Source organism: Balaenoptera ricei, chromosome 10 (assembly GCF_028023285.1).
Source record: "Balaenoptera ricei isolate mBalRic1 chromosome 10, mBalRic1.hap2, whole genome shotgun sequence".
In the NCBI taxonomy this organism is placed as follows: Eukaryota; Metazoa; Chordata; class Mammalia; order Artiodactyla; family Balaenopteridae; genus Balaenoptera; species Balaenoptera ricei.
In genome coordinates this window covers 47,509,876-47,524,778 of record NC_082648.1, presented here as the reverse complement: position 1 = coordinate 47,524,778, position 14,903 = coordinate 47,509,876, and the positions used below count along the sequence as shown (strand labels likewise).

General features: G+C 49.9%; 1 pseudogene; it reads left to right on the top strand.

Moving 5' to 3' along the window:
* Positions 1 to 5,803: 5,803 nt before the first annotated feature.
* Positions 5,804 to 9,526, top strand: LOC132373755 (retinol dehydrogenase 16-like; annotated as a pseudogene).
* The last annotated feature ends 5,377 nt before the right edge of the window (positions 9,527 to 14,903 follow it).

Genomic DNA, 14,903 nt, shown 5'->3' with positions numbered 1-14,903 from the left:
GTGTTCCCACAACCCCCCTCCTGGCAATTTTGATAGTTTGCTGCTGCTTATGTTTACTGTTTTATTATAAAGGATACAAATGAACAACCAGATAAAGAGGTACATAGGGTGAGGTCTGTCCCTGTGGAGTTGGAATGCACCACCCTCCTGGCATTTGGATGCATTCACCAACCCAGAAGTTCTCTGAACCTCATAGTTTAGGAATCTTAATGGAGGCTTCATCACATAGGCATGATCAATTATTAATTTAATCTCCAACCCCACTCTTCTTTCCAGAGGATGGTGGGAGTGAGGCTGAAATTTCTAAGCTTCTAATCAAGGCTTGGTCTTTCTGGTGACCAGCCCCATCCTGAAGCCATCCTGGAGCCCACCAAGAGTCATCTCATTAGAACAAAAGACATTCCTATCGCCCAGGAATTTCCAAGGGATTTAGGAATTCTGTGTAAGATGCTCCTATCACTTGCATCACTCAGGAAATTACAAGGATTTTAGGAGCTCTGTGTGAGGAACTGGGTCCAGAGACCAAATATTTATTATGTCACACTTCCACTCACACATAAGATCACTCCTAGGTCAAGAAATCTGTCATGATGAGCTGTGACGATGTAAAATTGTGTATGTGTGTGTGTGTGTGTTTTGACAGGACTTGCGGCCTGTGGGATCTTAGTTGCCTGACCAGGGATCGAACCCAGGCCCCCAGCAGTGAAAGCGCCGAGTCCTAATCACTGGACCGCCAGGGAATCCCTAAAATGTGGTTTACTTTGATTTTTCAGACAGTTCTACTCTCTCTGTTTAGGATCTCAGTTTCTATCCTACAGCTATCTCTTTTCAGTAAGGAGTCTTCTGAGAATTTTCACTTCTTTCTCCATGCCTTTGACCCATGCAGATGGAGGCTCTATTGGACCAAGCACCCTCCAGAAAAACCCTAGTTCTGGCTTCTATTCTCTCCACAGGGACCACACATTCTGACCCATGGTCATTTCCATTCCTCTCAAGACCGCATTTTAGTGGCTCAATCCTGGGTCTCTGAATCTTCTACCCAGGACCTTTTCCCTCCCACGTGGAGAAGTCACCCCCTGCCGCCTTACCTCCACCTGCTCCCCAGCCCTCCCCCCACCCGCCCCCACCACCCAATGTGTATTTGCAGCAAGAGAAAGTGATGGTGGTTCCTTCTGGCAGAGGCACAGAGGGAAAGCTGCTCCCTCAGGAAGGAATGAGTGATAACTCTGCAGTTTTCATGTGGGTGTTTTTCTTTGGAGGGAGGAGGGAGGCAGCTGGAAAGAGAGACTGGAAGGAAGGGAAAGAGGGAGGGGCAGGAGCCCAGGCTCCTTGCCAGCCTGGGCAGGAGGAGGAGGGCAAACAGCTTTGCTCCAAGCAACGGGAGCAGCAGCAGCAAAACAATTCCTGGAAATTTACTCTTTTTCCTTCCTCTCCCTCCCCCCACCATTTCCCCCCCCCCAAAATATAGACAAGACATTGTAATCACAATCAGAAAGGAAGGAAGGTACCAGGAAGGAGTTATTGGAAGGCACAGATAAAGGCAGGCAGCTTCCCAGGGTTGAGAGGGCCAAGAGCTTGTGTCTGGACCCTGGAGGAAGGGGTGGGGTGGGTTGTTCCAGGAATTGCCCCACTTGCCCGGCTTGTGTGGCAAAGGACCCTACTTTGTGTGCGAGGGCAGGTGGATTGTGGACAGGTCAAGGCTGAGGAGTTTGGCAGCCATTGCACTTCCTTCCCCAGCCTGAGCTTCCAGAAGCTCACTGAGTGCAGAAGGCAAGTCCAGCCTCGGAAGTTGCTCTGCCCTCCTGCCATGGCTTTGCCCCACACCAGGGAGGCAGCCTTGTCTACCCAGGGACACCAGATCGGGAGCTCCCCAGGCTCCCCAAAGATGGGTGTGGCCCAGTGACCCTATCCTTGCTCTGCTTGGCTCTTCCCTGCTCCCTCACTCATCCCGGAGACAGTAGAGAGAACACTAGCTTGGGGACCAGACCTGGCTTTGACACCTTGTCCCACCACTTAGTAGCTGTGTGACTTTGGGCAAGTCACTTTATCTTCCTGAGCCTCACTTTCTTTATATGTAAAATGAGGATAATGGTGCTTCCTTGCGGGGTTACTGTATGAGATACATGACATTGTATATGTAAAGTGCTTGGCATAAACACGCCCCATTTTCCACTTCTTGGAGATGAGGAGGGAGAAATCCCTTTTTTGTGGAATTGACCTTGAGATCGTCTCCCTAGTCCCACCAACACTAACCATTTTTTTTTTTTTTCTCTCTGAACTGGATCAACACCAGCTTCCTCTTTTATTTAGTATCTGACGTTGTGTTTCTTACACAGAAGGTCAAGAACCCCAAATGCCGCTATGAATCACCACAGAAGAGATGGAGTAACAGTGACGGCTCACAGCTATTATTGTTACATTTGCCAGGCATGATTGCAACGCGCTTTCCAAATATCACCTCATTTAATCCTCACAACAACTCAATGAGGTGTGGGTGCCATTGTAGACAAGGAAACTGAGGCACAGAGAGATTAAACAACTTGCCTGAACCTCTCTGCTAGTAGTTCAGTAAACTCTTATTGCAGGGATTCTTGACCTGGATGCTGGCACCTAATGGCTTTAGGTGGTCTGTGAACTCACCGAAATGTATGTACAAAATCTTGCCTGTTGTGTTGTCATTTTTATGGGGCTTCGAGCTTTCCTTGGGTGCTCAAAGGGGTCCATGATGGGGCTTCCCTGGTGGCGCAGTGGTTAAGAATCCACTTGCCAATGCAGGGGACATGGGTTCGATCCCTGGCCCGGGAAGATTCCACATGCCACGGAGCAACTAAGCCCGTGCACCACAACTACTGAGCCTGCATTCTAGAGCCCATGCTCTGCAACAAGAGAAGCCGTGACAATGAGAAGCCCGCGCACCGCAACGAAGAGTAGCCCCCGCTTGCCTCAACTAGAGAAAGCCCATGAGCAGCAACGAAGACCCAACACAGCCAAAAATAAAAACAAATAAATAAATTTATTTTTAAAAAAGGGGTCCATGATGTCCAAAAGGTTAAAAATGACCACCCTAGAAGAGCTTCTCATGGATAGGGGCTAGGATAAGAAAGTGGGGTAGGACCTACACTTCCATGAAGGGGACTCAGCCCTAGGAGTTCTGGGATATTTCTTGGTTTGGGGAGAAGCCCCCTTTATGGAGGCTGAGAGATGTGTGGGATGATCTAGGGAAGGGCTTGAGAAAGGGAAGATGAGTTGCCTTTGCTCCCAGCCCTTATCCTTCCACAAGATGAAGGACAACTGTTTCCTCTCATGGTTTCCCTCTTGGGAAAGTGTGTGTGGGGATGTGCACATTAGTCTAAGGAAGAGGAAGCTTGGAGAGACTGAGAGAGACTGGAAGGGCCCTGGGTACCATTCCCCCAGGGAAAATCGGCCCCACCCAGCAGCCTCTTGGAATGCCTCAGTATTCCGTCCCCCCCACCCCCACCTTCACTTTTCCACCCCTCCCCTTTCTTCTGTTCCTCGCTCAGATTCCCCCACCTCCTGATCCGAAGCACCTTCCCTGGGTCTCTGTAGATGTGCTAACAGTCCTTTTCTGATTCCAGATTTATTGTTTCTACTAACTCATCTTGAGCACCTAATGTGTGCTGGACAGAAATTCCCCTTGAATTTTCTAGTGCTTCCTGAGGCCCCAACTTCCTAAAGTTTCACTATTTTGATGGCAACATATGGATTCTTAGACTCCTGGAGAGCTGGAGTTGAGAGGACTCACTGAAGGCATCTGGATTCCCCTCCCCCATTATAAAGATGAGGGAGATGGAGGCTTCGGGGAATTTCATCTTGTCAGACAAGGTAAGAAATGCAGGGGAAAAGGAGAGTGGAAGAGGATGTTGCGGTGATCATTCATTCATCTCTGTCAGATGCTAGGCACTGCCAGGTCCTGGAAATACAAGAAGATGAGACTCAGCCCTTGCCCTCCAGGGGATCTGAGGCAGCAATTCTCTAGAATTCAGCACACACAGCACAGTCCGTGTGGCTTCATTAACATGAAACCATTGCTTCAGGCTTAACCTGGAACTTCTGGATTTCACTAAATCCAGAAGTCACTAAAGAGGGTGAACAGGAAAATCTTGAGGACTCCACGCCACAGATCATGGAGGCTGGTTGGCCAACCAACATCGTGCCATTTCTCTTCCCCCCAGACAATGATTATTGAGCCATTTTGTAGCCCCGTGGGGAAAGGTATTCAAGAGGTTTGGGCCCACCTCCGGGAGTCCTCTCCAGAGAGTCAGGGAAGAGTGGACTGATTAGGACCCTGGTTTCTGCTAGCACATCCTGAAGGACACAAACCACCGATGCTTCCTGTAGCTCCCTTCAGGAGCCGGTCACAGTGGAGGGAGAACCACACTGACAAAGAGGTCCTCCTCCTCAAAGTCCCTCAGAGCCTCAGCATGCCTCACCTCCATCCCAGTTTTTTTCTCCTGGGGGGCGAGGCAGGTCCAGTTGGTGACTTGAGCGGGGACTGGAGCCCAATCCATCAGAGGCCACAGGGGTGCCAGTGGGGAGGCACCCCACTCATCATAATTCTACCCCCTTTAACGAATGGTATCCACCACCACACCATGAAAGCCCCGCCATGCACAACTGTTCTGGGTCCAGTCTCTGGTCCTTTCTTTAGTCTCCTGAGGGGGCAGCTCCCTCCTCTTCTCCATCATCACCCTGATACAACTGACCTGATTCTTTCCAATTATTGAGCTTTACAGCACTCCCTGATCGGGGGAGGTTTGCACACCCCATCCCATGATCCCTGTTCAAATCAGTCTTTTCTGCCAGTCTTTTCTCAGTGTCTGAATGGTCTAGATTCAGGGTGTGGTGCCAGGCAGGGCAGGGCCTCACTCAGCACAGGAGGGGCAGAGGGCAATGGAGCCGGGCACCCAGGGCTGTGGGCAGGGCATCTTCACAGAGTGAAAGGGGAACAACTGTTAGACCAGCTTTGTGTGAGTCCTTCCAACAACTGGCCCAGCATCTGGGAGACGTCTCACCATTGCGTGTGTTGCCCCCATTCCCTTCTTGTCCCCTCTCTTTGCCTCTGAGATCAGACACCCCCGCTGTTCTCCTGAACACCTTTCTGGCCCAGAGAACCACTTCATCAGGAGAGACCTTATTCTCGTTTGCCTTCCCCTTCGAATCCTAGAGAGGCTGAGAGGGACTTAGTCTTTCAGGAGTGAATTCTGTGAGCTGAGCCAGAGGAGGAGACCAGGCTCAGAGACTAAGCCAGCTGCCCAAGGTCACACAGCTGGTTGGCAGCAGAGCTGGGTTTTGAAGCCACTTGTGTCTTGATTCCACGTGTATTCCCCTTGTAAGAATCTCCAGTAGGTAAGGGAGACCCTGGTCCCCGGCTGAGCAGGAAAAAGGGAAGAAGATAGTTGTGAACCATGAAACCTGGGATATAAGGGTTACAACGTTTGGGCGTGGGGTGGAGAGGGCAGAGGTGGGTAGAGGGAAACAGGGAGGAGTGGGAGGACCAGGAAGAGGTGGTTGGGAAAAGTACTGTCATTCTTAAGAAGTTGTGTTGGAAATGCAATGACATGTATTAGAAATGCTGTGACAGTACCAAATAGCATGCATTTGGGGTTAGAATCAATAATACTCACCAAAGAGGGTGAACAGGAAAATCTTGAGGACTCCATGCCAGAGAGCCTGGAGGCTGGTTGGCCAATCAACATCGTGTGTGTTCTTTAGTCCTCCAGTTTGAACACTAGCCTGACTCGAGTTTCACCCCAGCCTGTCTGTGTCTGTCCCCTGCAAAGCCATGTGGCTGTACCTGGCGGTCCTCGTGGGCCTGTACTACCTCCTGCGCTGGTACCGGGAGAAGCAGGTGGTGAGCCACCTCCAGGACAAGTTCGTCTTCATCACGGGCTGTGACTTGGGCTTCGGGAACCTGCTGGCCAGGCAGCTGCACCTGCGAGGCTTGAGGGTTCTGGCTGCATGTCTGACGGAGCAGGGGGCCCAGCAGCTGAAGGGCCAGACGTCAGACAGGCTGGAGACGGTGATCCTGGATGTCACCAAGACTGAGAGCATTGCTGCGGCCACTGAGTGGGTGAAGGAGCGTGTCGGGGACAGAGGTACCACCCACATTTCTCAAGTCTAATTCCTCTCTGTGAAGTGGAGACCCCTTGACAGCTACCTGGGGGAGATTCCCAAGGTGTTTTCCAGGACTTGAAGTCCTCCCTGTGTTCTTCTCCTCACCCAGCTTACCAGCCAAGCCTCTTCCATCCCACACCCACCTCCCAACCTTGAGGCTCTGCAGCCTGGGGGAGAGTTTTCCCTGATGAGAATGTGTCCTTGCAGACTTCCTGTCTGGTGTCCCCTCCTCCCTCAGCAAAAGGTCTGGGTTTCTTGATGCTGAGTGACCAGGGGGATCAGGGCGCAGATTCTGGAGGAGTGGTGGAGATGGGCGCTCTGGCTGGAAGGCTGTATGGGGGGCTGAGGGGCAGCGCTGGAGCTGAGCTGAGTTCTCAGCACTTGATCATGTTCTTGCTGGTGACCCCTAGTCATCCGACTTGTGTTTAAATGTCACGCATTTTTCAGATGTCGACACTGAGCTGTCAGGACTTGTCTAAGGAAGGTCAGAAAACTACTATGGGGTCACTTTCTCTTTTTGTTTTTGTTTTTGTTTTTTAGTTTTTTGTTTACTACAGTTCTGTCTTTTTTTATTGGTGAAGGAAAGAACATTAATTTCTTTTATCTTAGTATAAATGTAAAACATGATCATTGTGGAAACGGAAAAGTACAGGGATGAAAACCAAACTCACCCAAAATCTCACCACCCAGAGATAAGTACTGATAATATTTTGACATACATAGTATTATATTTTGCATATAGTGGTATCTTAATTCTTCTCATTAAAAGAAGTTAATAAATTTTACAATATAATAGAAAAATTTCAAAAACATAATTTTTAATAATGGAATATTGTATCCTTTAGAATAACATTACTTACTAAAGCAGTACATCATGATATAATATGTAATGGTTTCCTAGATTTTATTCATTGTGTTGAACGTAAATGACGTCTTGGTAAAATTTATTTACCAAATTTTCTAGTCTGTAACCATGCATATTTTTTGTTTGTTTGTTTGGTTCTTTGGTTTGTTTGTTTTTGCCTTAAAAAAATTTTTTTTTACAATTTTTAAAGGTTACATTCCATTTACAGTTATTACAAAATATTGGCTACATTTCTCATGTTGTACAATAATATAACCCTGTATGTTGATTGGGTCTTTGGTGTCAAATATGGTGGGAGAATATACATTCTTACAAGGGCAGACTTGGTACAGAGCAGGGGAGGGACTAACTCTGTGTATTAATAATTCCAACACCCTGTACCCAACTCCCCTGACCCTGCTTTTCTGCTCTGAGTTCTGTTAGTTGGTTAAGTCTTTAAATTCTTGGTACATGTCTCCGAGACTTGCAGAGAGGTTCCCAGGAAGCTGAGTGACCTGTGAATAGAGGGGCTTAGGGCCAGAGTAGCCTCCTTAGGTGGGAGGAGAGGGTGGATTTTTCTGGGACAAAGTGTAAATTCCGATTTGGGGGAGGGTGGTTAAGAGAGGCAGCCCTGCCTCCCCCTGAAAGCCTACCCCCCATGGAATTCCCCAGATTCCTGCAGGAACACTGCTCAGTATTGATGCGGGTATTTCAAGGCCAGGCCCTAGAGGTCAATACCAGGCCTGTCAACATGTTCTCCCAAACATGGGATTTCAGGTCTGTTTTACCCAGCCAATCTCCACCCAGATATTACTCATCTTTTTGTTTTTGTCTTTTATCCATTGTCTCTTTTAATCCTCTCTTCCCCTCCCTTCCTCATGGTCTATCTGTGTGTCTCTCTTTCCCTCATACTAGCTGTTGGTCACTCAGTCCTAGCTGTCAGAAAATCTGAAAATGTAGGTGAATATTGATAATGTCTGGAAGGACAACATGGTCTGTGAAAACCCAAAACTTCACCCTCCGAGTTCCAGATTATGGACCCACTAGATTTCCTCAGCCTCTGTCCCTGCCTTCATCCAATCTGGGGTGCTTGCCCCTTGTCACCAGGCAGTGGGCTGGGCGTGAAGACTGAGTCAGGAGGGCGGCGCACCTTCTGTTCTCCAACAGCTTACAGGGTCTGGTCTCCCCAGACCCGCAGGCAGCATGTTGGTCTCTGTTCCAGCCGTTCCCCCTGCGGCCTCTCTCCTAAAGTCCTCACTGGGGGCAAGGTGACTTGGAACCACCGCTGGGTCCTCACTCACGGGCCCAGCATGGTGTTGCCCTCTCGCCCTCACAGTTCCCAGGACTCTGGGGCCTGGTGAATAACACCAGCATCTCCATGTCCACTGCACCCAGTGTGTAGCTGACCAAACAGAACTTCATGAAGATACTGGACGTGAACCTGTTGGGGGTGATCGAGGTGGCTCTGAGTCTGCTGCCCCTAGTGCGGAAGGCGAGGGGCCGTGTGGTCAACGTCTCCAGCGTTGGGCCGGGTGTCTCTCTTTGGTGGGAGTTTCTCCATGTCCGGGTACAATGCTGAGGCCTTCTCAGACCCCCTCAGTTATTGGCCTGGGAGGGATGCACTTCCTCTGTCCTCCTGCTTCTGTGCTCTGGGGAAGCCTTTTACAGGGGTTTCCTGTCACCAGAGAATTAGAGGCCCTTCCTTCCAGGTCCCTCTCTCCTGCTCTGTGTAGGTTTTTCACTGGGAAGCACCTTTTTGTCTTTTGGGTGTCCAGGTGGGTGCGAGGCCTAAGGAGTTTGATTCAACATATTCCTGCCTTGCGTGAGGGTCCACAGTCACCAAGTGTCGGAGGCAGAATTGGAACTGATATTATTTGGCTGTGCAGCCCTTCCATATGTTCAACTGCTGTGGTATTTAGATTCTGGGAGCCCTGTGGGGAGTGTACCCCATGAAGCCATTTATCCAGGGAGCTACTTAATCATATCTGTGGGAGAGACTCCACGGGCTGCAGGGAGAGGGTGCTTTTAATCGTGTGGAGCTGTGTCCACAGGCAAGGTGATGTTCCTTAGAGGAACGATGGCCAGGGGGTTACCAGGGTGGGAGAGGGGAGAGAAGGGACTGAGGAGTATGGGAAAGGTAAATTGTGCCTAGTTTGGTGTTTGATTAGAGGTGAGGGGAAGAAGAGGAGATAGCATTTAAGTGGTGCCTTGCCTCATAAGTGGTAGGATTTAGTGCTAAGAATTATAAGTTTGTAAAATATTTGGAAATATATTCAAATTTTATACAGAAGTAATACCATCATCATAACATTTCTTCTCCTGGCTTCTATACTTTACAACTTTCCAGAGGTTTCCAGTTACCCAACACAGTTTAATTTGGTGACTTTGTTTTTTGGTGCATTTCTGTGTTTTGTTTTGCAAGACCTCTGAAGTCCTTGCCCCTCTCACTGTCTCCCTTGCAGGAGAGAGCTCTCTACTTTGGGGTGAAAATAACTATGATCAAGCCTGGTCAAGATGGCTATGTCCAGTACTGAGGTGCTTTCTTGAAATTTCCAGGCTGCATAGGATCAGGCCATCCCAGAGGTCAAGGTACTCTATGGGGAGACATTCCTGGCCTTAGTTGAGTGAGCTGTGGACCTTGGGGAGAAAAGCAAACCCTTGTCTGGAAGCCTGGGTCCATGATTATCACCTCCTCCAGTCTCAGGTCCATCCTCCGGGCTCTGACTCACCCACACAATGGGGACATGAGCTCCATCCCCATGGTCTCGTGTGGTCAACTTGTAACATAAGGAAAGTATCCAGACTTGGTAGACCTGGGGACCAGTGTCTCATCGGAACCTCTTGTTATCTGTAGAGAAAACTGAAGCCAAAAATGGAAGATAGCCGTACTCATGGCAAGTTGGTTTTCAGGTGCGTATATTTCTAGTGTTTGTAGAGACCTTCAGTTTATGCAGTGCGCATATTCTCAGGAATAGAGCAAGAGGGGGTTTAGTGTGGAGTGTGACCCCGGGGTAAGAGGTGGGACACACTGCTTGAATGATTTTTAACATGATTTGGCGGGACCAAGAATTTTTTAGAAACTTTTTCCTGAAGTTGATCTAAAAGTGGGAGGATTGGGAAGTGAGGATATATTTGTATGGCGTCTCCTTCTGGATAGTCATGAAGTCAATTGAAATACTGAAGCCAAGATAATCTGAGAATATCTCCTCATGAGGGACTGCATGGATCATGCCCTGATGCCTGCCACCCCCAGATCCAATACTCACCTGGTTGTGATGGCATGGTCATCTATCTCCCCATGAGCTACTTGCCCACCTTCCTGGTTGATTCCATGATCTACTGGAGATCCCCAAGGCCTGCTAAGGCCCTGAAACCATCAACTTGAAAAAAAAAAACCACAATGTAAGAGCTGTGAGTTGAGTTGATTTAGTGTCTTCCTGAGTACTATGGCCCAGGGTAGAGTCTCTCAGATACCTCTGAGGACCTGCCCCGAAGAGGCAGAAGGAGAAACCAGCAACTATGTGATTTTGGTTGAGGGGTATGTGCAATCAAGCATACATCTAGGTAGAAGGTTACTCCTAGTCACAAGGAACAGATATCTCAGTTAATGATTTTCGTGCTTTCTTAAGTATGGAAAAATGCAAGATTCCATGGTAATAAAGAATTTCTCCAGAAATATTTCTATCTAAGGGCCTGTTTGCTATTTTCCCAGAGCAGAGTTCCTCATCCTGATCTTTGTTCTGAATTCCTTTCAAGGTATATTGTAGGTCAGCAATGTAGTGACTAATGACTTAATTCTTGTAGAACCGGATGATGAGTGACATTCCTTGTTTTTTATAACCAAAGACTGGGGTGCATGGTAGGGGGGAGTTGGGGACTGTGTGGGGAGGGGATGCATCAGAGGGAGGGAAATAAAGTAGAGAGAGAGGTTCTCATGTCACCAGGGACACCCATCCCACCTCAGTCCCCATCTCCTCCTCAGGCTTCTCTTGGGACATTACTTAGGATTCTGGGGATATTAGGAAGAAAGGAGCAAGTTTTGTGGCTGAGGAACAGGGGTCGATAGCTCACGTCTGTGTCCTGTTCCTTGAGTGGCCTCTCAGTGCCTCATGATCCACATGCAGCTGTGAAAAATCCACACTTTGGGGAGGGTGTGAGCAGCTGGCAGGGTCTCGGCCCCCCACCCTCTGCCCCTGTCCACCTCTTCTGGGTGTGCCTTGGCCCTGGCCAGTCTCCCCCTCCCACGGGATAAAAGTGGCCTGGGGGAGGTAAAGGTCCCTCCCCCGCGAAGATACCTGTAGACAGGGGTGTGTGTGGAGGGTGACCACCAGCCTGACACATCAGCCTAGGTGCCAACTCAGCAGACCTTGGCTGGAAAAGGGCTGTCCTCAGTAGGGGTCCTGACAGAGGACACAGAAACCAATTTTTGTTTTGTCTTGAAACCATGCATTTCCATTGATTATATTTTCCTGAAAATAAAAGTTGAAAAGTTTACGCAGGCCCAGTGATTGGGACCGATGCCTTGGGCAGCAGTGGGTGTGTGCCTACGAGAGGAAGAGTCAGGTGACCTCACAGAGGAGAAGGGGTGAGTGGGGTGACCTGAGGAGGGATTTGAAGAGGGAAGTGAGGTCATCCTTCATCCACAGAAGTGAGGGGCTAATGTGTCTTTCTGGGGCTTATCAAGTGACCTGGGTTCCCAGGATTAGACACAGGATGGACAAACAAGGAGAGGTGTCTAAGGGACAGGTGGGGCCCAGACCCTTCCCTGGGGACATCTAGTCTCTCTCTCTCTCTCACCAGAAACCTCTCTCTGTGGTCCTCCCTCTGTCCCCTCCCTTAGAGTCACCACCATCCATCCACTGCCAACCCCCGGGTCCCCTGGTCCAGATCCCCTCCCCCAACTCTCCAGTAGAGGAGAATGGGAGTCACTTCTGGACCCCAGTCTTATGTTTTCTGTTAATCTTTACTGAACACCTACTGTGTTCAGGGCAGGAATTCCCTTGATGTCCCAGTGCTTCCTGAGACCCCGACTCTTTATGTGTCCACTCTTCTCATGATGGTCTGAGTATGGACTCAGTGGAGAAGACATCTGTTCAAAGTCATACAGATTTCTGGGCTGAGTACAAATTGGAGTGGGAGGGACCTCTCCAAGTGTCAACTAAAAAACCTGAATATTTTTCTCCTTTTGTTCAAAGTCGAGGGTATGGAGCCTTTAGGGGAACTTTATGTTATAGAACAGTATCACTATTTTTGAGCAGAGAGTGAGTTCAAAAGTTGCAGGGCCACTGAAACTCAAGCCTGTAGTGAGCGCTTGATGTCAGACAGGGGACTGCTGAAGAGACAAAGATGGCTAGGAGGTTCCTCAAGGATCTCTGAGTCCTTCAAGGCTGTCATGTCAGCCCCTCAAGGTCGATCATGTCTACCTCTTAAATGCAAAGCTAGAGCTTCATACTTGATCTGAAGACCCCAGATTTTCATATTTTTATTTATACACACACACAGAGAAACACACAGAGCCAGATTCCAAACCAACTGAAATCAAATAAAGCATCATTGATTCACTTTATGCCCTGGGGCTGTGTGTTCAGGAGGTTTGGACTCACCCCCAGTAATCCTCTCCAGAATGTCAGAGAAGTTGTGAGATTAAAACCCCTGGCCCTCCTTGCTGGTCCTACACGGGGCTGGGGAGGCAAGGGCTGCACTGAGATGGGTTCCACGGCCCACAGTGTGGACTGTGACTCAAGGGCCCCAATTCAGACAAGATGGAACAACAAATGCATTGACAAAGAAGTGCAATGCACACCAGCCCACGTCCTCAGCCTAGACCCTCAGCACAGCCCCATTTCTCCTCCTTCCAGGCTGCCTTCCTTGGAGAGGGAGCCAGGTCTTGTCTGATGGATCTTTGCAGGGGCTGGAACCCATGCCATGAGGATCCAGGGGAGTGCCACAAGGAAGCTGCTGTCACTCTTTCCCTCAGCTGTCCTGGCCCTTTGTGAGTCGCATAGTTGCCCTTTGTGCAACCCTCCTCCCCTGTGAGCACCAGATCTTCAACACCTGAAGGCCCTGGTCTGTTTCTACATTTTTGGGTCTCCACTCCAGACAGTGGAACTGCGTATGTGTAGAGATGGAAGCAAGCTTGCACAGTTAGCCCTTACTCTCCACCCCTTCCAGCTCCCCCAGTTGTTACCTACACCTCCCCCTGTTCAGAGGACTTGTCCTGTGTGGAGAAGAGGGAGTGGGTGGGAGATGGCCTTACGCTTGACAGTGGTCCCCACTGAGATGCTGTTGGGCTACGCCCGGGGGTGTGTGCGTCAGCTCCAGCTCACATGAGGGTCACAGGTGTTGTCCTGGAATCTGGCCCAACTGCCCTTCCCAGGACATAAGGTGCAGAGATTTTTGTCAGTGAGTCTCCCTGACAGGGTCGCCTCTGAAGGATTTCTTCTTCTGACCCCCGCAGCTCCCAGGTGAGTGAGTGTCACCCCAGGCTCCTTTCTCTTACTGCTCCCTCCTGACCTTCCTGTGGTTGTTCCCACCTGGAATGTAGTCTGAAGCTCCTGAGACCCTCACAAGCCATCATATTACTTTCAGGATTCACAAAAGGGAAGCAGATGGCATGAGGGCTGGAACATGTCTGCTGCATGGCCCCTTGGGAGTTTATGGTTGAAGGAAGTCGTGGTCACTGAGGAAAAAACCCTCCTGTTTCTTCCAAGTAAAGAAACCACGACCTTCTCCCTTAGCAGGGTTTGTGTTTGCCTAGGATTTGCATGTCACCCCAGCTTCCTGACAGTTTCGAGGGCACCATCCTTCATCCTTGCCTTCTTTGTCCTCACCCTTTGGGAAGCCCCTGTAGGAGGGTCCTGGTGGTCACCCAGGAAGCAGGCACAAGCTGGTTTCTGCAGGACCAGCCTTTCTATTACTGCTGCCAACTCCCACCCGAGGGACAAACACTTTCAGGACTACAGTCAGCTCCCTGCACTTGACAGTTCCCACTAAAGGCTGAATCTGTGCCCCTGTCTGTCTTTGTTCGCTGCTGGGGTGGGTTCCAGGGGCATTTGAGCCTCTGTTTGCTTGGGGAAGCCGCTCCTTCCCTCCCAGTGCCTCTCGTATTTCCTGACTTACCAGTCGGAGCTGTGGTAAGTGTGGACAGTGAGGAGATGCCCAGCGCAGTGAACCAGGCTCCTTCTGTCCCTGCCCCACTCACCAGCTCTGTGCCCCTGAGGGGTCCACCCCCGTTACTGAATGTATCCTCCACCTCACTGTGAAAGTCCCTGCATGCACAGCTGTTCTGGGGTCCAGCCTCTGGTCCTTTCTTTAGTCTCCTGAGGGGGCAGCTCCCTCCTCTTCTCCATCATCACCCTGATACAACTGACCTGATTCTTTCCAATTATTGAGCTTTACAGCACTCCCTGATCGGGGGAGGTTTGCACACCCCATCCCATGATCCCTGTTCAAATCAGTCTTTTCTGCCAGTCTTTTCTCAGTGTCTGAATGGTCTAGATTCAGGGTGTGGTGCCAGGCAGGGCAGGGCCTCACTCAGCACAGGAGGGGCAGAGGGCAATGGAGCCGGGCACCCAGGGCTGTGGGCAGGGCATCTTCACAGAGTGAAAGGGGAACAACTGTTAGACCAGCTTTGTGTGAGTCCTTCCAACAACTGGCCCAGCATCTGGGAGACGTCTCACCATTGCGTGTGTCGCCCCCATTCCCTTCTTGTCCCCTCTCTTTGCCTCTGAGATCAGACACCCCCGCTGTTCTCCTGAACACCTTTCTGGCCCAGAGAACCACTTCATCAGGAGAGACCTTATTCTCGTTTGCCTTCCCCTTCGAATCCTAGAGAGGCTGAGAGGGACTTAGTCTTTCAGGAGTGAATTCTGTGAGCTGAGCCAGAGGAGGAGACCAGGCTCAGAGACTAAGCCAGCTGCCCAAG